This window comes from Brassica rapa, chromosome A06 (genome assembly GCF_000309985.2).
Source record: "Brassica rapa cultivar Chiifu-401-42 chromosome A06, CAAS_Brap_v3.01, whole genome shotgun sequence".
NCBI classification, from domain to species: Eukaryota; Viridiplantae; Streptophyta; class Magnoliopsida; order Brassicales; family Brassicaceae; genus Brassica; species Brassica rapa.
In genome coordinates this window covers 18,451,104-18,468,715 of record NC_024800.2, presented here as the reverse complement: position 1 = coordinate 18,468,715, position 17,612 = coordinate 18,451,104, and the positions used below count along the sequence as shown (strand labels likewise).

Genomic DNA, 17,612 nt, shown 5'->3' with positions numbered 1-17,612 from the left:
GGCCCAGAACTAGACTGAAGTACTTATTTGGTATAATTATTTTGGACCTGCGATCTTGGTTTGGATCCGGTTACCCGAAATACCCGAAACTTCTAATATATATTGGGTATATTTGGGTGTTTAAGTATATTTTTGGCATCATGGATATTTTTTTGAAGTTTCAGGTTTTCGGATATAGGTTCGGGTTTTGGGTAAAATTTTAGATTTTCACAAATATAATTCGGGTATTTTTAGATCTTGGGGTCAGACTTCGGGTAAAAACTCTGGTATTTTTGGTTTTCGAGTATTTTTTGGGTTTTCGGTATTTTTTCTTGTTTTGGGCATATTTCGGGTTTTCATATTCAATACGGGTATTCCAGATTCTAAATACTTGAACCGATCTGAATCCAAAATAGACCTGAAAACTATGGGTATTTTGTGGGTATATAACTTATAGGTATGAACCGATCTGGATCCCCAACCCGAATCCGAACCAAAAATTTTAAGTACCTAGTTGGATCATAATATATAGGATCTGAAGGATCTGGATTCGACAGGAACCGGTCCGAACCCGACCCGAAGATCCGAATGTCCAGGCCTATGTGTTCTGTAGGCAATTTTTCTGCCTGCAACAAAGTTGATCTAACCATCTACTATGTAAATGTAATCATGTCTAAGTATAAACGTGCCTTTTTCGTTTTTAATACAACTAGATCCTTTCTCCGCACTACGCGCGGATAATATATTTAAATTTGTCACATTTATCATTTTTAACTTAACTTAACTAATTTTTAAATTTGATTTTTTTTATATTTTTAGTTTGAAGTAAGTATTTCTATTATATGTAACACATTTAACTAATAAAATATGAAGAATCAAGTCCGAGATTTTAGAGTTATGTAAAAAAATATAATTATGTATAGAACATAAATTATCTTAGTTTAAAAGATCGGAATCTCATCATGAATAAATTCACGAAAAGAAAAAGTACTCCAATAACCTACTTAAAATACAAAACCCCATTTTTAAAAAAAGTGTACTTAATAATATTTTTTTATGTGTAATAGTTGAAAACTGACAATTGAATATCAACCTAAAATATTATTTTAATATATCTAAAGGTAAAATATTAATTGTAATAAACGAATTTTGAATTTTGTAATATTACATAAATTAGAAGTCTTTAGAATCTAAAATCTATTTTATTAATATAATATATTTTTTATTCATTTATTATTTTGACGTTACAAAATATTGCTTTAGTTTTATTTGTATATTAATTTTTTAAATAATTTAGTTTCTTTGTGTGTTTGCGTTGAGCATATTTAATTTGTAGTTTGTATATTTAATAACACCTTGTTGCGTGTCGTTCTATGATTTTAATAAATGTGTTATCATTTCATTTTTATTACTACTAACATGATTTTTTAGTGATCAATGATAATTTATTTCTAACGTTATGTATTATATTTTATCGTATATTTTCTAACTCTTCGTGCTGGCACTTTTTTTAGAATCATTTTCTACTAACATGATTTTCTTGTGTTGTTAATGTGGAAAACGCATTTATATATGGATTGGAATAGCGTTTCCAGTTATTTATGTTGTAAAGATGTAAATAAAACTGTGTATGTTGTAAATTTCGACTTTTTAGTGTAACTGAGCACTAAAGAAAAAAAATTCTTGATAATGACATTAAAAAGAAAAAATTTGAACCCTTAAAGGTAAGAAGTGAGACGTGGTCTTTGAGACTTGGATTAAGAAGAAGAAGAACACCGGCAGAGTCTTAGCGGCACAAGGAACACCGGCGACGGCAAGCTCTTAGAAGCCAATGACTTGAAATCGACTTGTTCTCTATCGCCAAAAAAGGAGCCGAAATTAGGGTTCTTAGTCTCCCCGATTTAGGAAATAATCAATTAACCCCTTTTTTTAACCACATCCGCTTTTGTTTATTTACTTTTTTTTTGTTTTTTAAATTTAAATTTTTTCAAACAATTAAATTTATAAAAAAAACGTACTAAGATTAGATTAAGGGTTTAATTGGGTTTTCATAAAACATTATACTAAGTGGACAACTTATAATTCATATTATGGCATAGGGACAATCTATTTGTTTTTTTTTGTTCCATATTTACAATTTTGCCTTTCATTATGATGTGTATCCAAAATATAATTATTGCCAAATATCTTTTGCACTTTCAACCCAAATTTCCAAAATTATTATTCATTACATTTTATATAAATGGATTTTTGAAATGTATAATTATTTTTTTATCAATAAATAATAAATAAAATAATTTTTTATTGTTTTCAGATTTAGTTTTTTATTTTTTTAGAAAAAAATATATGTTTTAAATTTTAGATAGCTTTCAAATTATATGCTATAAAAAAATCGAAATTCTTTTTCAAATTTAAAATAAAAATAGTTTCAATTTGAAAAATATAAAGAAACAAATTCAAAATAATTCGAAAAAATATTCATGAAGTAGCAATTTACAAAAGTTTGATCAAATTTTGTAAGTTAGTGTATATATATTTTCTTATCCAAGTAACTTTTAAAGTTCACAAACTCTACACAATTTTATCTTCCAATAACCCCCATCTTTATAGTAGGCTTCTTATTCACTCTAATCATGTTTTCTTGCTTACTTACACCTAATCCATACCTCTAGTCTCTAGACCAATCTTTACACCCACAACTTAACTATTCCAACAACTCCTTAACAAACAATAACTCTTACTAACGACTTGTTATGATCTGGTTCACGTTCATCATCTTCAGCTTTGACTTTGGATTGATTTGAAACTTCTTCTTCTTCTTGCCTTTTAGTTTTTCTTCTTCTCACTGACTTCCATTCTTTCATTTGCAGGTTTTACTCAATGAATCACTTCTCAACACAAAGTAGTAAGTGAAGCAAAGTGTGATCACTACCTCGTTCATTGCAACCATAGGTGTCTCATAAGAAGAGGTTTCGTCCGCCGCGGAGTATTTGTTTGCGAAGATTAAGAATCACAACTTGTTTTCAACAGAAACTAAGCAGTACCCATTGTTGAACGGCTTAAGATATGCTCAGTTAAATATACTTCGTTTCAGATTCATCGAAACACACCTTTGACTAATGTGGCTTTTAACGTAGAGAAGATGTCATGTACTGATGTAAATTTTTTAGATCGTGTGATAGTTATCAGGATCAAATCGTATTGGTATGAATCGCATAGACATCTTTAGAATAATCTAACCTATACTAAAAGGGTTATATGAGCATCAGAGAGTGTGTCCACGTAGGATAATTAAATCATCCAATCAGAGAACAGCTCTCCGCCACGTCAGATACGCATGACAAATTCTAATTTTCCCAAAATCGAATCTCGATCCCTTTCTCTTCGTCTTCTCCGTCTGCTATTTTAGATCGAAACCGACTTGCTCGACTGGTCTTGCAGCGACGAATCACCTGCGAGGCATAGTCTTATCTTCCGCGGTTTGATCCCTGTGCTGTACGCAGGGTCGGCAAGAGCCTCGCACGATGAATCGACAGAAGAAGCTATCGAGTTTGCGACTCAGCAGGGGAAAGAGAAGGAGCTGTGCAAGACTGTAGACTCCGTTGTTGCTCTACTCCGAGTTGGGAACGCTTCCCTAATCAAGATCTTGACCATTAAGTGATGATGATTAGGAAAAATCCCGTTTTTGGCGTCTGGCGTTTGGAGGAAACACAACTATATACGTTTTTCTTAATATGAATTTTATTCAAGATTTGTGATTAAAATCTTGAGATAGAAAACTCAAATTCTCTTTCTTGATAATTACAACTGTGGTGACCCGTGTGAATCCACTTACAGTTTTTTTTTTTTTTTTGGATACTCAGGTGGTTGTATGGAACTAATGAATCGTACACGTATCTCTACTATCATGATTTTTTTTTGTTTTATTTTTTTTGTTTTGGTGAAGTTTGATGCTTTGGTTGCAGCCCTTCCGTTATCAGACTGAGGTGAAGAACTCAGTTGAAAAGAATTGCTGAACTCCTGGTAATATATGTCTCACTCACTGATAAATTGAGCTCGATAAATAAATCATTGCATGTTCCCTTCTATGCTATTTTTCTTCAGGTGGAAAATGATGTTATTGGCCAAGAGCTCTCTAACGATTTACATCTATTCTGATCCAACTGCTGCGGAACGTTTGTATCGAAGAAAGATGTCATGTAGAAAAAGGTATGTTAAACAGTTTACTCTCTCCTTATATTCTAAACTAAAACCTCGGAATATAATTTTAGTTGTTTATCTTTGTTTTATTTCAGTCATCAGCTGGGCAAGCACAAGGTTTAACAACCACTAAACCACTCAGTTGAGACAGTAGGATCTCTTTCGTGTTGATCATACAAGGTCTGTTGCTAGGCTGAGATTTTTATATTTTTCTGTGAGAATAAATGGAGTATGAAAAAAAATTAACCAATCCCTAACACTTATAACAAACTTCACTATCTCCCTCTCTATTCGTTACCAACTCAAATCACTTTTACCATGTCATTGAAGCTTGCGATATAGAGCTAGAAGACAAACCAGAGAAGTAGTGGTGCTGAAAACAGAGAGGTAGAGCTAGAGAGAATTACGAGGCTGAAGCATGTAGAGGCAGACATATCCCCAGCTAAAAGTTAACGATGCAAAGCGGAGGCTGATTGGTCGATTATTAAGGACATGGACAATATTCAAACGCTGGATGCAAAATTGTTTTCAGTATTTTATTTGCTAACGCCACCGTGAGTTTATTATTACCTCCATCACCTTATCTCTTAGAGTTACACAGATTTTTTTATTTCTTTCTCTAAAACAGAAGCTTATCATTCATTGTTCCTAATATTGATCACTCTCTGTTGTTTTTCTTTGTTTCAGGTATGTGCAGGTTGCAGAGTTTAAATGCCTACTCGGTGTTAAAGCTAATACCAAAGAATGAATACTATGACAAAACTCTCCAGCTTCCAAAATAATTTGATGCTACAACCGCTTGGTGACAGTGCACCAGTGTTGGAAGGATCCTAGGTTAGTCTTAGATTCCATTATCTGTGCCTCTATTCATTGTCTTGAAAAATATGATATACTGGTTCTTCTTAAGTTCTGTATCTAATTCTCTCATTGAGTATCACACTAAAGATCAGGTAAAACTTTGCTTGCTAGGTTTTTATATTCATTAGTGTCTTCTAACAATTTCCAATTTCCAACAAGACAAAAATTGATGATTGCTAGCATCTTTCTATCAGAAAGATTAATATGGTGTCCAGAACATTATTTAGATAGTAATCGTCTATACACTTAAGTCTATGTGGTTTTATTCCGAAATCAGTTGTAAGAAGATATTGTTGTGGTCGCTTCTTTTCAGAGTACTGTAGTAAAGGTTCTTCTCGACATGTGCAGGTGCTTTTTTATACAACTAAATAAATGTCTAATACCAACCCGAGGAAGCTGTACATTGACAATGTTGATGATGAAACGGAAGATTCCGAGGACGATTTAGATGAGAACTTTCATGGGGATGACATGCCTGCATCCCACTGCAATGTCGACGAGTTTGACTAGAAAAAAAATTATCATTATTTTTTATATCTCTGTTCAGGGGAAGAGAAAGATTTGGCTCAACAGATGCCGCCAATATATTTTTTTATCCTTCTTTTCGCTTCGGTACTTCCACAACACATATTCTATAATTGTTAGTTTGTTTTTCTCTCCTCAGGTCTCATTCATCTTCTGTCTATTTGGAAATTAAACTTACTGAAGAAGTTGCAAGGGATAAGCAAAGTTGCTTCTTCTTCAGGAAACAAGTAAGCATCACCTCCTCTCTGAGAAATGTTTCATTGTTTCTTCGACTTTGGATCAATTTTCCGGAGGTTTTAACACTTTCACTGAATTTTTTTAAGGTTAGGTTGCAAGAAACACTGACACCAAAGAAGTTGCTTATTCTAGCTCTTCAGGAAGCTGAGAGAAATGGAAATAGCATATATATTATCTGCCTTATCCGTGAGTACACTTTTGGCTTCCACTCACACTTTAATTAGTGTTCCAGAATTAGTTTGGGGCTTTATGTTAACTGCTATTGGTTACAGGTGTGGAGGATTCAGAGGATGAGGACCATACTTCTCAGGTAGGTTCTTACATTACTACTTAACAATTTTTTTACCTTAGAGCTGAGAACCTTTTTTTAACAATATGAACCTTTGTGCCCACGTATGTAGAAAAAATACTGTCCAACCCCTTCTTTTGTTTAGTCATGTGTTCTCCAAAGTACAAAGTTGTGAAAAGACGTTCCCATTATCGAGGAGATACGTCATACATGTTCCATCTATCTATTATGCTTCCCTCTGGTATTAGTTGTTTTGTTTCTATGATCAGGTGGCTAATCGTTGATGCTTTTTGATCAGGTGGCTAAGCGTTGATGCTTTTTGATCAGGTGGCTAAGCATTGATGCTCACTGCAGGTTTCAACTGAATCACTTTGGTTTACTCCAAAAGAGAGGTATTAGCATATAACTACTATACACTGTGCTCTTTGGTGTCTGAAGGAAAGAAATCTGCTCTCAGGTATATATTTAAATATATGGTTTCCGTTGCAATTTAAAATTGGATTCATATAGTTTTAAGCACACAACACATATGCTAATTTGAAGGTTCATCGCAATGGAACTCTATAATGTCTGAGAGGTCCTCTATAGTTCCATCATCAGGCTTCCCAAGTTTAATCTTTCTCCAAGGTATAAGTATTTTCACTATTATATTTTTAAATTCCACTCTCTTTTTATCTATGTAGTAGCATATTGAAAACCCAATGTGATAAGAATCTCTCATTCTGAGAATTCAAAAAGTTTCCATATGGCGGAAGGGATGTAACACTTCTGAAGTCATTTGAGTTCCAAGACCTATAATCATGTGGTCAGTTTTTACCGTTTCAAGTTTCAACAGTGGTCACTCCACTTTGGGTCAGCTTGCATTCAGTTACATGCCAGTTAAGTTCAAGTTTCTTCGTGCAAGAGCGTGCACCCGAACATCACCTCTCAATTTAGCTATAGAGATTCTGAAATGGAGTGAGGAGAGAACAAACATATGTGTTATGTATACTCTATGTCCAGTACTTATCAAGTTCTTCTCAAATCAGTGTATTCACATTAAAAACAAGTCTAATGTTTGAGATTCAGTTCAGCGCATTCGTTCACCACTATCTGGAGTATAGATTCTTACACATTGATCTTAATGGTTAGAGATTCAGTTCAGCGCATTCATTTCTTTTTTGAACTTGACCATTGCAGCTCTTCGCAACTAAACCATGACTTGAACCCTTCTAACCATCGACTGTTCTCTTTTTTTTTTTGTGACTAATCGACTGTTCTATAATGAACGCTGACATTAACATTTTAACAATCTGTGAAACAAAACAACTCATCCTTCGTAAGTAATCCTGTTGAGCAGCATGCATCATGAACTAATAAAATGTTTTTTCTTTTGTGCAACATTAGTTATCTACTTAATTAACTTCATTTGGTAACTAAATGTCTTTTTAAAAAAAAAAAAATTCTCTCGCAAGTTATCATGTAAATACCATACGTTTTGAACCAAGTGTTGTCCAAGGTTGAGTCCTCACAAAAAGAGTACGAAATATAAGGAAACCATAAGAGAAGACAACCTAATACCACATTAAACAACAACATGTCAACGTTTTTCATTTATGTTCACAAAAAAATAAAAAAAGTTTAAAAATCACAAAAATGTATGAAGTTTAACAAAAACAATAAAAACTAAAGTTAATTAGAAGTAAGAAAAAAAACTAATAATGACAGAAATTTTACGGAAATAAAAATCAATGAAGTTATATCGAATTAGAATGTGATATTAATTCAAAACAATAAATGTTTTTACTAAAAATGAAAATATGAAAATATGAAAATATTGGTTTTGGATCATTATTTTGGACCGAAAATATATTCTAAATTCCCCTAAACAATTAAATAGATGCATTAATCCTTAATATTGTAATCAAGCATATAAGAAAAAACATTACGTTAGAACGTATATAAACATTACAAAAGATAAAAGATAGTATCTGTAAAATTAAATAGTATTTAGTGGTAAAAGTAAAATAAATTTAGAATATCTAGATTATATTTTTACACTGATTTTAATCAATGAATAATATTTTAACTATAGTTAGATTGTCAAATATTATTCTGTTTATAATAAAAATATAATATATTAAATAATAATAATTTTGTAGAAGTTTTAGTTAATTTAACTCATACAACATTTTTTTGCAAAAATTGTTTTAATTTTTTGTATGAAAATTGTTTTTTAAGTTAAAAAAATACCATTTAGTTTATTTAAAACAATGAATATATAAATTAGGTATACTTATTATCAAACAAGTAATAAAAAGAGGATATAAGCTTTAGATAGAGTGTCCATGTAGGCGAACATAATCGGCTAATGAGAAACTACATTTTTGCCATGTCACTTCCTCTATTTGTTTTACAAAATGATTCTTTAATTTTTTACTTACAAAATTATAATCAAAATTATTTTTTTAGTGAAAATATATTATTTACATAAATATAATTATATTTTTATTTACATAATAGTTTGTAACTAAATATTTAGTGTAAATAATATTATAATTTTATAAAATACTAAAATAAATTGGGTTGGTTTTCAAATTTCACAAATAAAAAGTATTATTTGTAAACTTAGAAAAGAATATTGAATATTCTTTTCAGGAGAGAAAATAGAAAAATACATCGGAGACAAATCCATATCTATTACGAAATTCCTCTATTTTAGAGAAAAAAAATAGAAGAATACATTGGAGATGGTCTAAGGCATGGCTGACGTAAATGATCGACGTTGAGATTTCAGCTTTTATGATTTTTACTATTCTAATGTTTCAATATAATTTGAATATTCCCTTTGCTTTATATTATAATGGTTTAAAAGTATTTTTTGTTCACTATATAAATTGTTTTTATATTTCAATATAATTTTATATTTATTGGATATTGCGTTGCCAATTAAATTATATAAACTACTGTATAATTGATTAAATTTATATATTAAATGACAGTTTTCTAAAATAATAACTTTTGAATATTTTTTCAAAAATTTTTTTAAATATTACAGATTTTAATTAAATCTGGAGGATATAAGCCTCTGATAGAGTATCCACGTAGGCGAAAATAATCGGCCAATGAGAAACTATATTTTTGCCATGTCACCTCCTCTATTTGTTTTTACAAAATGATCCTTTAACTTTTTACTTAAACAATTTTAACCGAAAATAGTTTTTAGTGAAATATATTATTTATATAAATATAATTATATTTTTTACATAATAGTTTGTAAAGAAATATTTAGTGTAAATAATATCATAATTTTATAAAATAAATTGGGCTGGTTTTCACCTTTCACAAATAAAAAATATTATTTGTAAACTTAGAAAAGAATATATCAAGAATATTCTTTTTAGGAGAGAAAATATAAAAATATATCGGAGACAAATCCATCTCTATTATGAAATTTCTCTATTTTATTTTCTAAAATAGAGGAATACATTGGAGATGGTCTAAGACATGGCCGACGTAAATGATCGACGTTGAGATTTCAGCTTTTCTGATTCTTACTATTCTAATGTTTCAATGTAATTTTAATATTCTCTTTGTTTTATAATATAATGGTTTAAAAGTATTTTTTGTTTCACTATATAAATTGTTTTTATATTTCAATGTAACTTTATATTTATTGGATATTGTGTGGCCAATTAAATTATGTAAATTATTGTGTAATTGATTAAATTTATATATTAAATGACAGTTTTCTAAAGTAATAACTTTTAAATATTACAGATTTTAATTAAAACTGATTACATTTTGAAACAAATTGAGTAATCTATAAAGTAACTTTATATAGATATGAGGACAAAATTGTAAAGTGGTCTCACCTTGAACTTTTCTTATTCTGTGCATTCCTAATTAGAATGAGATAATGAACATCTAATATTATATTACTCTGAGTATATTAGAAATAGTCGAACAGAAAACCAATTAACGATGATGTAAGGAAGACATAAAGATGTATTTCTAATTATCACAAATATAGAATCAATTGACAACAACTTAATTATGTCCAACGTAAGACAACCGAGAAGAGTTTCCTTACATTCTAATATTATAATATCTCACTATATTAGTTGCTAAATCAGTTTTCTGTAGCACAAATACTCACTCCATTCTTGGAGTTTAAGCTTTTCTATCTGATGATATTAGTAGTTTGATCCCAAAAAAAAAAACGATCGAACGGTATATTGTAATTGGAGAAAGAAAACAAACAAAAATCAACCGGAGACTTTTCAGGTATATGAAACAAAAATTAGAAATCGCAATTCTCTACAGTTAAAGAATAAGGCAATAAAACTGTAAAAATACAAAATAAAACAAAAAATATACAAAGAAATAAAGATTTAGTAAAATAAAATCATAATATAATTTCCATAATTGATAGTGCTCAGTTAAACTAAAAAGTCTAAATCTACAACATACACAATTTTATTTAAATCTTTAAACCTATTATCTAATTAAAATGATTCTACAAAAAGTGCCAGCACGAAAAGTTAGAAAATATATGATAAAATATAATACATAACGTTAAAATACATTATCACTTATCAATAAAAAATCATGTTAGTAGTAATAAAAATGAAATGACAACACATTTATTAAAACCATAGAATAACACGCAACAAGGTGTTATTAAATATACAAACTAAAAATTAAATATGCTCAATGCAAACATAAATAAAAATGAGGCATCATATTTGGATATATTTAAAATTATTAAATATATTATATTCTTGATAATTTTAAAATTACTTAAAAATAAACTACATTATTAAAAAAAATAATATACAAATATAACTAAAGCAATTTTGGTAACGTCAAAATAAAAAATAAATAAAATATATATTATGTTAATAAAATAGGATTTAGATTTTAAAGACTTATAATTCATGTAATATTTCAAAATTTAAATTTTTTTATTACAATTAATATTTTAAAATAATATTCTAGATCGATATCCAATTGTCAGCTTTCAACTATTACACGTAAAAAAATATTATTACGTACGCTTTTTTTTGAAAATGGGGTTTTATATTTTAAGTAAGTTATTGGAGTACTTTTTCTTTTCGTGAATTTATTCGATATGAGATTCCGATCTTTTAAAATAAGATAATTTATGTTCTATACATAAATATTTTTCTTACATAACTCTAAAATCTCGGACTTGATTCTTCATATTTTATTAATTAATTGTATTACATATAATTGAAATACTTACTTCGAACTAAAAATAAAAAAAATGAAATTTAAAAATTAGTTATATATAGTTTAATATAAAAATTCACATACAAATAAAAATGATAAATGTAACAAATTTAAATATATTATCCGCGCGTAGCGCGGAGAAAGAATCTAGTTTTTGTAAAGAGAAGAGAGCAAGATGTTTGATCTATTACTTGCACACGTATCCGTATAGTATTTAATAATTTTTAGTAGACCTTTTTTCTTTGAAGCTGCGTATATAAACGAACCTTAGTGATTAAATTACATGATAAAAATATCAATTAATCTAAACTTAGACAAATTCTTTAAGATACGTTTGGACGCGTATTTGTATACTATTATGTTATTCTATAGTTAACCATTATTCTTTAGCGAGTGCTAAAAAAAGAAGTAAGCACTGCAAATATGAAACAGTACATTCCATGAAAAAACAAATCGTAAAGATGCTCTCTGAGACTCAAACTTAGTCACATGAAAATGCAAGAAGATGATCCAAGCAACAAATACTCTTTTTTCACAAAATAAATTTAAACTAAAAGTGCCCACCTCTGGGTTCGAGCCTTGGCCACTGCGGAATTTACATATGGGCTGCAGCATCCGAGATCGAAGACCGTTACACGGTGAGCCACATGGTGATGCCCTGGCAGCGTCCTTGCTCACTTCGGTCTCTAGTCTGGGCCACCTCGGTGGGACCAAGATACTCGGTTAGCAAAAAAAAAAAAAATTTAAACTAAAAAATAGAAAAACAACGCCAATCAATACTTTTGGTTCCCCAAGCGGCTTGCTTTGTCTAGCTGAATCTTTGATCTTATCAGCTTCTGGAAACCATTCCTACAAACTCATAATGGTGATTATCATTGGTTTCAGGGAAGAGAGTGATACATATATATCTGTCTTATACTCTTGTGATCCAAATTTTTTTTAATAAGCTCTCAAAATCGAACCATATACTCTGGATATGCCTTTAAACTGTATCATGTCAGAAAATAAAGATTTAAAATTTGCAGCAAGAGAGATGAGATGTCGGTAGACGCAAATCTAACGATTCAAAAAATATAATTGCATCTAGAATTGTTCATGAAATAAACTAAAGTGTATTTCCTACTACCGTCATATATCAAGAGAGACTTGAGAGATTCGAAAATCTCTGAAACTTTCAGCAGAACCACATCACCAATACTTCTTTCTTTATCAAAAAAATACTTCTACATGTCCTAAGCTCAATCTCTTCAAGATTGTATAGACACAAACAGAAGAACTCTGTTTCTCTAATGGTTCCACATGATTTCAGACTCAATTTCATTAGCTTTCTTAGAACCGGTTAAGGAAGATGAAGAGTTTCTTGAGCAGACATCAGACTGATAAGCCCTTGAGAGGATGGAGACAAAGCAACCCAAAAAACGGATCCGGACCGGTACGATAAACAATCGAGACATGGCTAATCGAGTCCTCTTCCTTCCGATGGCCTTTCCTCAGAAGTCTCCAGCCAAACACATTAAGGCTTCCTTGAACAAAAGGGAGTGAAGCATAAGGAAGGTTTGATCCGTGAGGACGGAGGATACGAGACTTGAGCAGTCGCACCTCCATGGGGCCACCGGCCTTCAGATCAGAAAATAGAACATCATTATAATGAGAGAGAAAAAATTCTATTGCTTTTATAATTGTGAGGATGATTTTATGGGATGAGGGTTTACCTTTTTATAGAGATACACGGTCTGTCTGGAAAAGGGTAAGAATCATTGAATGAGTGATCGCTAACGGCGTTGAATCAATGCAGGTTGTAACACCTGTGAGGAGATGAATTGATATCGAAACACACGAAGAGATGAATCGATATTAAAGCACACAGATCGATATAAACGTGACAATTAGGAGATTCGTGTTTCATGCCCATGGATGTTCGATTAGTTAGAGACGACAAAAAACACGAAAGGGGAAGAGACATTCATTTAGCTTAGGATTTTCAGGAAACGGGCCTGATGGGCCAACAAAATAAAACATAACGGATAAAAAAACAGAAGCCTACATTGCCCAATTCCGTCTGTGACATGGCAGAAAGCAGCGCCTTTATTGGCCGATTTTCTGATCCGACATAGAGGGTCTAAACGATGAGTATATTGGCCTTTTACTTATTGTATATGATAAATCCTCTATATCATTAATAATATTTTAAATATTTCTGCTATACTAATTATAAATTAGCCGATTAATTATATATAAATCATGTTAACTAATAACTATTAGAAGAGGCCGATTAGTTCCACTCATGACCAATGGGCTCAGAATTATCCTTATTCGTAATCCTCTCTTCCTCTTTTTGTTTAGTTTATTCTTCAGAAAAATCTTGGAATCTAAACTAATGAAGCGCATTACGCATATGAGAAACTGATAGTTATATGTCAATAATTTCGACTGGACCTCCATGCTGCTAGCCTGCTACTACTACCACTCTACTCCTTTAGTCATTGTTTTTTTTTTTTTTTTTTTGTCATTGTTTCTATTTCAATATTCGTTATTATCCGTTTTCAACCATTATTCTATTGGACTCTATGTTCACTACTTCTGGTTCTTTGTTCCTACACTTTGCGTAGATATAAAGTTATTGATAACAACGACATGCAATTTATTATTCCGTTACTGTACAACTTGAAATATTTTGAACTTTTGCGTCAAAGGGGAAACAAAAAAAACAATATTCGTCACTCTACGTGTGATATGGTCCTAAAATACTATTTTGTTGTTGGTTATGTATGTGTCAATAAACTGGTCTTCAGACAAAACACACTAAACATATAAAGTTATGTAATTTAAACTTATGTAAGAATCCATATACATGACAAGTAAAATAGTATTACATCAAACCACAATTGATGCCACAAAAGCAAAACATTTCAACCTATTAATATTCTATATTTTGGGAGATCACATATTTTCGTCTATTTTTTCGATTATGTAATCATAATTTAGTTTACCCACGTAGTTTTCTAACTTACCGATTGAATAATTTATACATTGTAGACACAGTTTTTTTAATTTTTTTTATACAATTACATATTAGTGGCATATGTTCAGAACTGCAGAACAACACATCTACACATCGAACTTTCTTCTAACAAGTACATGTTACATATGCTATTTTTGTCACACAAGTACGAGATATGTTAAACACGGTCTAAAAGGCCGCTATATAAAGCTATATGATAAGTAAACAAAACTTTGGAAAAACGAGTTAAAAAAATAAACATCAATGCGTCGACTTGATACCATTGTTACTCAATTTTGATTTTGAACCTTTGAAAGTCCTTACACGTGAATGCTTAACGCATTTCTTAAATATATATATCGCTTTCATTGTGTTTAGATTTTTTTTTATTTGCTAAACATTGTTTTTAAGGATTTAAACAAATTTTACTAAGTTGACAAAAAAAAATACAAATTTTACTTATGTGGAATCCATTTGATGGATTATAATTATAGTCGTTTAAGAATTTGTTCTTCTTCAAACTGGACCAAGGAAGACAACCGAAGCATAGAGTTTTTGGACCAGTGTTAATGGAGTAGGCACTACACAACACCATAATTATATAACTCGACATGTGATGTGGATTCATCTTTAGAGAAAATTATGTATGTGGTCCTTGATTTTCCAGAAGGCTAACATAGAGCAAGAATCGGAACATTAGGAAATGAAAAAATATTGGCGTAATAAGTTGTTATTCTATTCACTGAAAGGGAAGACAGCAAAACGAGTTTTCTCGGCTTTCAAAAGAAATCAAGATACTAAGGGCATCTGTATTGGGGGTTCCTTAAGGCATCCCTTAGAGAAAGGGGGTGGGAACCGAGGAAGAAAGAAAAGGGAAAAGCCCTTAATTAAGGGCTGTCCCTTACTCTTTAATGACCAAAAAAAAAAAAAAAAAAAAAGCAAAACAAGGGACTCTCTCCCTCTCTCTCTTCATCCCACCAATAAAGATGCCCTAAAACCACTAAAAGGTGAACGCTGAAGTGATTCCATAAAAAAACTGAAGGGTTACAGATAACAACCATCGCTTCAGGAATCAAGAACATGTTCCTCTGGTTTATCTTTTTATCAGTAATCCACTAATACCAAATATCAATAACAACCTTATTAGTATAACAATTCAAAGATTTTGAATGAGTGTATGTATACAATTAATGTGCTCTCATAAAATCTACAGTGTGTAAAGCAAATAAATTATTTAAAGATTAATAATTCGAACAAATGAACCTATGTAAAGATAGTGATTGTTGTATTATTGCTATGGTCGAGTGTTTAAGATTATTTTTACTAACTCGAATTTTATCTACATATATATCTGTAAAGCGGTGCTTTCGAAGTCGGGTTAGGCTTGTATCTCTACTTTATCCATAATCACCTTATCTAACATTATTCGAATGTTTTTGAATGCCCAAAATTAATATTTTTCTACCATAAAACATTGTTTTGGATTTATCTCACAGAGATTTTAAAATAAACCAATTTTGAGTTGAATATGACGTCGAGACTACATCACATATATTGAAATATGATAAATTTCCATATGAATCTTGTATTTAGTGAAAATAATCTAAAATTTTGAGAAGTTCTATGTTTCGGTCATACCTTTGAGCTTATAATAGAAAGGTGTATTCTTAAATGACATATACGTTCTATCGTATTTTAAATAAATATCGGAAAATTGAATAAGGAGACTAAAACAGATATTTATATAAAAAGTTGGTAAAATGAGATTTAAATTGTCCACACATATACGTTCAGTATTACTATACTAACCCGATTCAAACCATTCGTATATGTATGTCTCCAGTATAGAATCACAATATCGATAAGAAGTTCTTTCTTATTATTCAATCACAAAGTTCAATATCAAAGTCACACAAACTCACACATTATGCATCACAATATGCATCACTATATATAGGACTTAAGATTAATCCTAATCCTAATAGTATCATCACACAATATCCTAATCCTTAAAGATAAACACAGCTTATAAGGAAAATGAAACTTCAAGCTTTATCCAACATTTTCCTCCTTAAGCTTGAACTTGTCTCCACACACATTTGTAACTCCGATGAGTTCTCGCATTTCTTGAAACTTATTTCGTCCGAGCGATTTGGTGAGGATGTCAGCCTTTTGCTCACTATCCGGGATGTGTTCTACTTCAACCAACTCATTCTCGACACATTCCCGTATAAAATGGAATCTCCTATGAATGTGTTTGCTTCGTCCATGGAACACCGGATTTTTAGTTAGTGCAATCGCAGACTTGTTATCAACCTTGATGATCACACGTTTGCCTGGCTCTCCGATAGCTTCGCTTAAGAGTTCCTGCAACCAAATGGCTTGCTTTGCAGCTTCTATTGCGGCCATAAATTCCGATTCACACGAGGAAAGTGCCACCAACTCTTGCTTTGTGGAGCTCCAGGTTATAGGGCTTTCACCGAGATAAAATATGTGTCCTGTTGTTCCTTTTCCATCGTCCAAGTCGACATTGCACGAACTGTCACTATAGCCTAACAGACTCGTCCCCATTCCACGTGCGTAACATAAACCAAGAGAGGTAGTGCCTCGAAGGTACCTGAGGACTTGTTTCATTGCGGCTACGTGTGTCACCTTTGGAGCTTGCATATATCTACTTAAAACTCCAACGCTAAACGCTAGGTCTGGGCGTGTATGTAGAAGGTAGCGTAAACATCCAACATTCCTTCGAAACTCCTTTTCATCGACTTCATTCTCATCAGCTCCTTTAGAGAACTGCGCGTTTTGCTTCAATGGTACATGAGTTAAATTGCAAGAGCTCATACTGCTTTCCTCAAGGATCCTTCGAGCATACCGGTCCTGCTTGAGTATAATGCCACCGTCGTATTGCATAACTTCTATACCCAAGTAGTATGTTAACTTCCCAAGATCGCTCATCTCGAACTTAGCTCCCATCTCATTCTTAAACTCAAGTATAGCATGTAGAGAGGATCCGGTGACTAGTAGGCCATCCACATAAACCACTACGATGAGAAGTTCCTTATTCTCTTCCTTTCGGTAGAGAGAAGGTTCTTTGGAACATCTATGAAAGTTTAATCCTCGCAGTATCTGATTAAGTTTTATGTTCCAAGCCCTTGGTGCTTGACGTAGACCGTAGAGAGCTTTCTTAAGTTTATAAACCTTGTGTTCCTCTCCTTCGACCGTGAAACCCTCAGGTTGACTCACAAAGACTTCCTCCTTTAATTCTCCGTGGAGGAAGGCGGTTTTGAC

The 17,612-nt window shown here is 31.5% G+C and overlaps 1 long non-coding RNA gene across 9 annotated transcripts; it reads left to right on the top strand.

Annotated features, from left to right (window-relative positions):
• The first annotated feature begins 1,263 nt into the window (after nt 1–1,263).
• On the top strand, nt 1,264–8,775 carry LOC117126189. Of its 9 annotated transcripts, none has more exons than XR_004448667.1 (8): nt 1,266–4,733; nt 4,867–5,013; nt 5,386–5,789; nt 5,891–5,985; nt 6,072–6,109; nt 6,387–6,545; nt 6,632–6,715; nt 6,827–8,775. It is a non-coding gene; the product is annotated as an uncharacterized LOC117126189 (long non-coding RNA). The 9 variants fall into 9 exon arrangements; XR_004448666.1 differs by having other exon boundaries at nt 5,886–5,985; nt 6,416–6,545; XR_004448662.1 differs by having other exon boundaries at nt 5,886–5,985.
• Nucleotides 8,776–17,612: the final 8,837 nt, after the last annotated feature.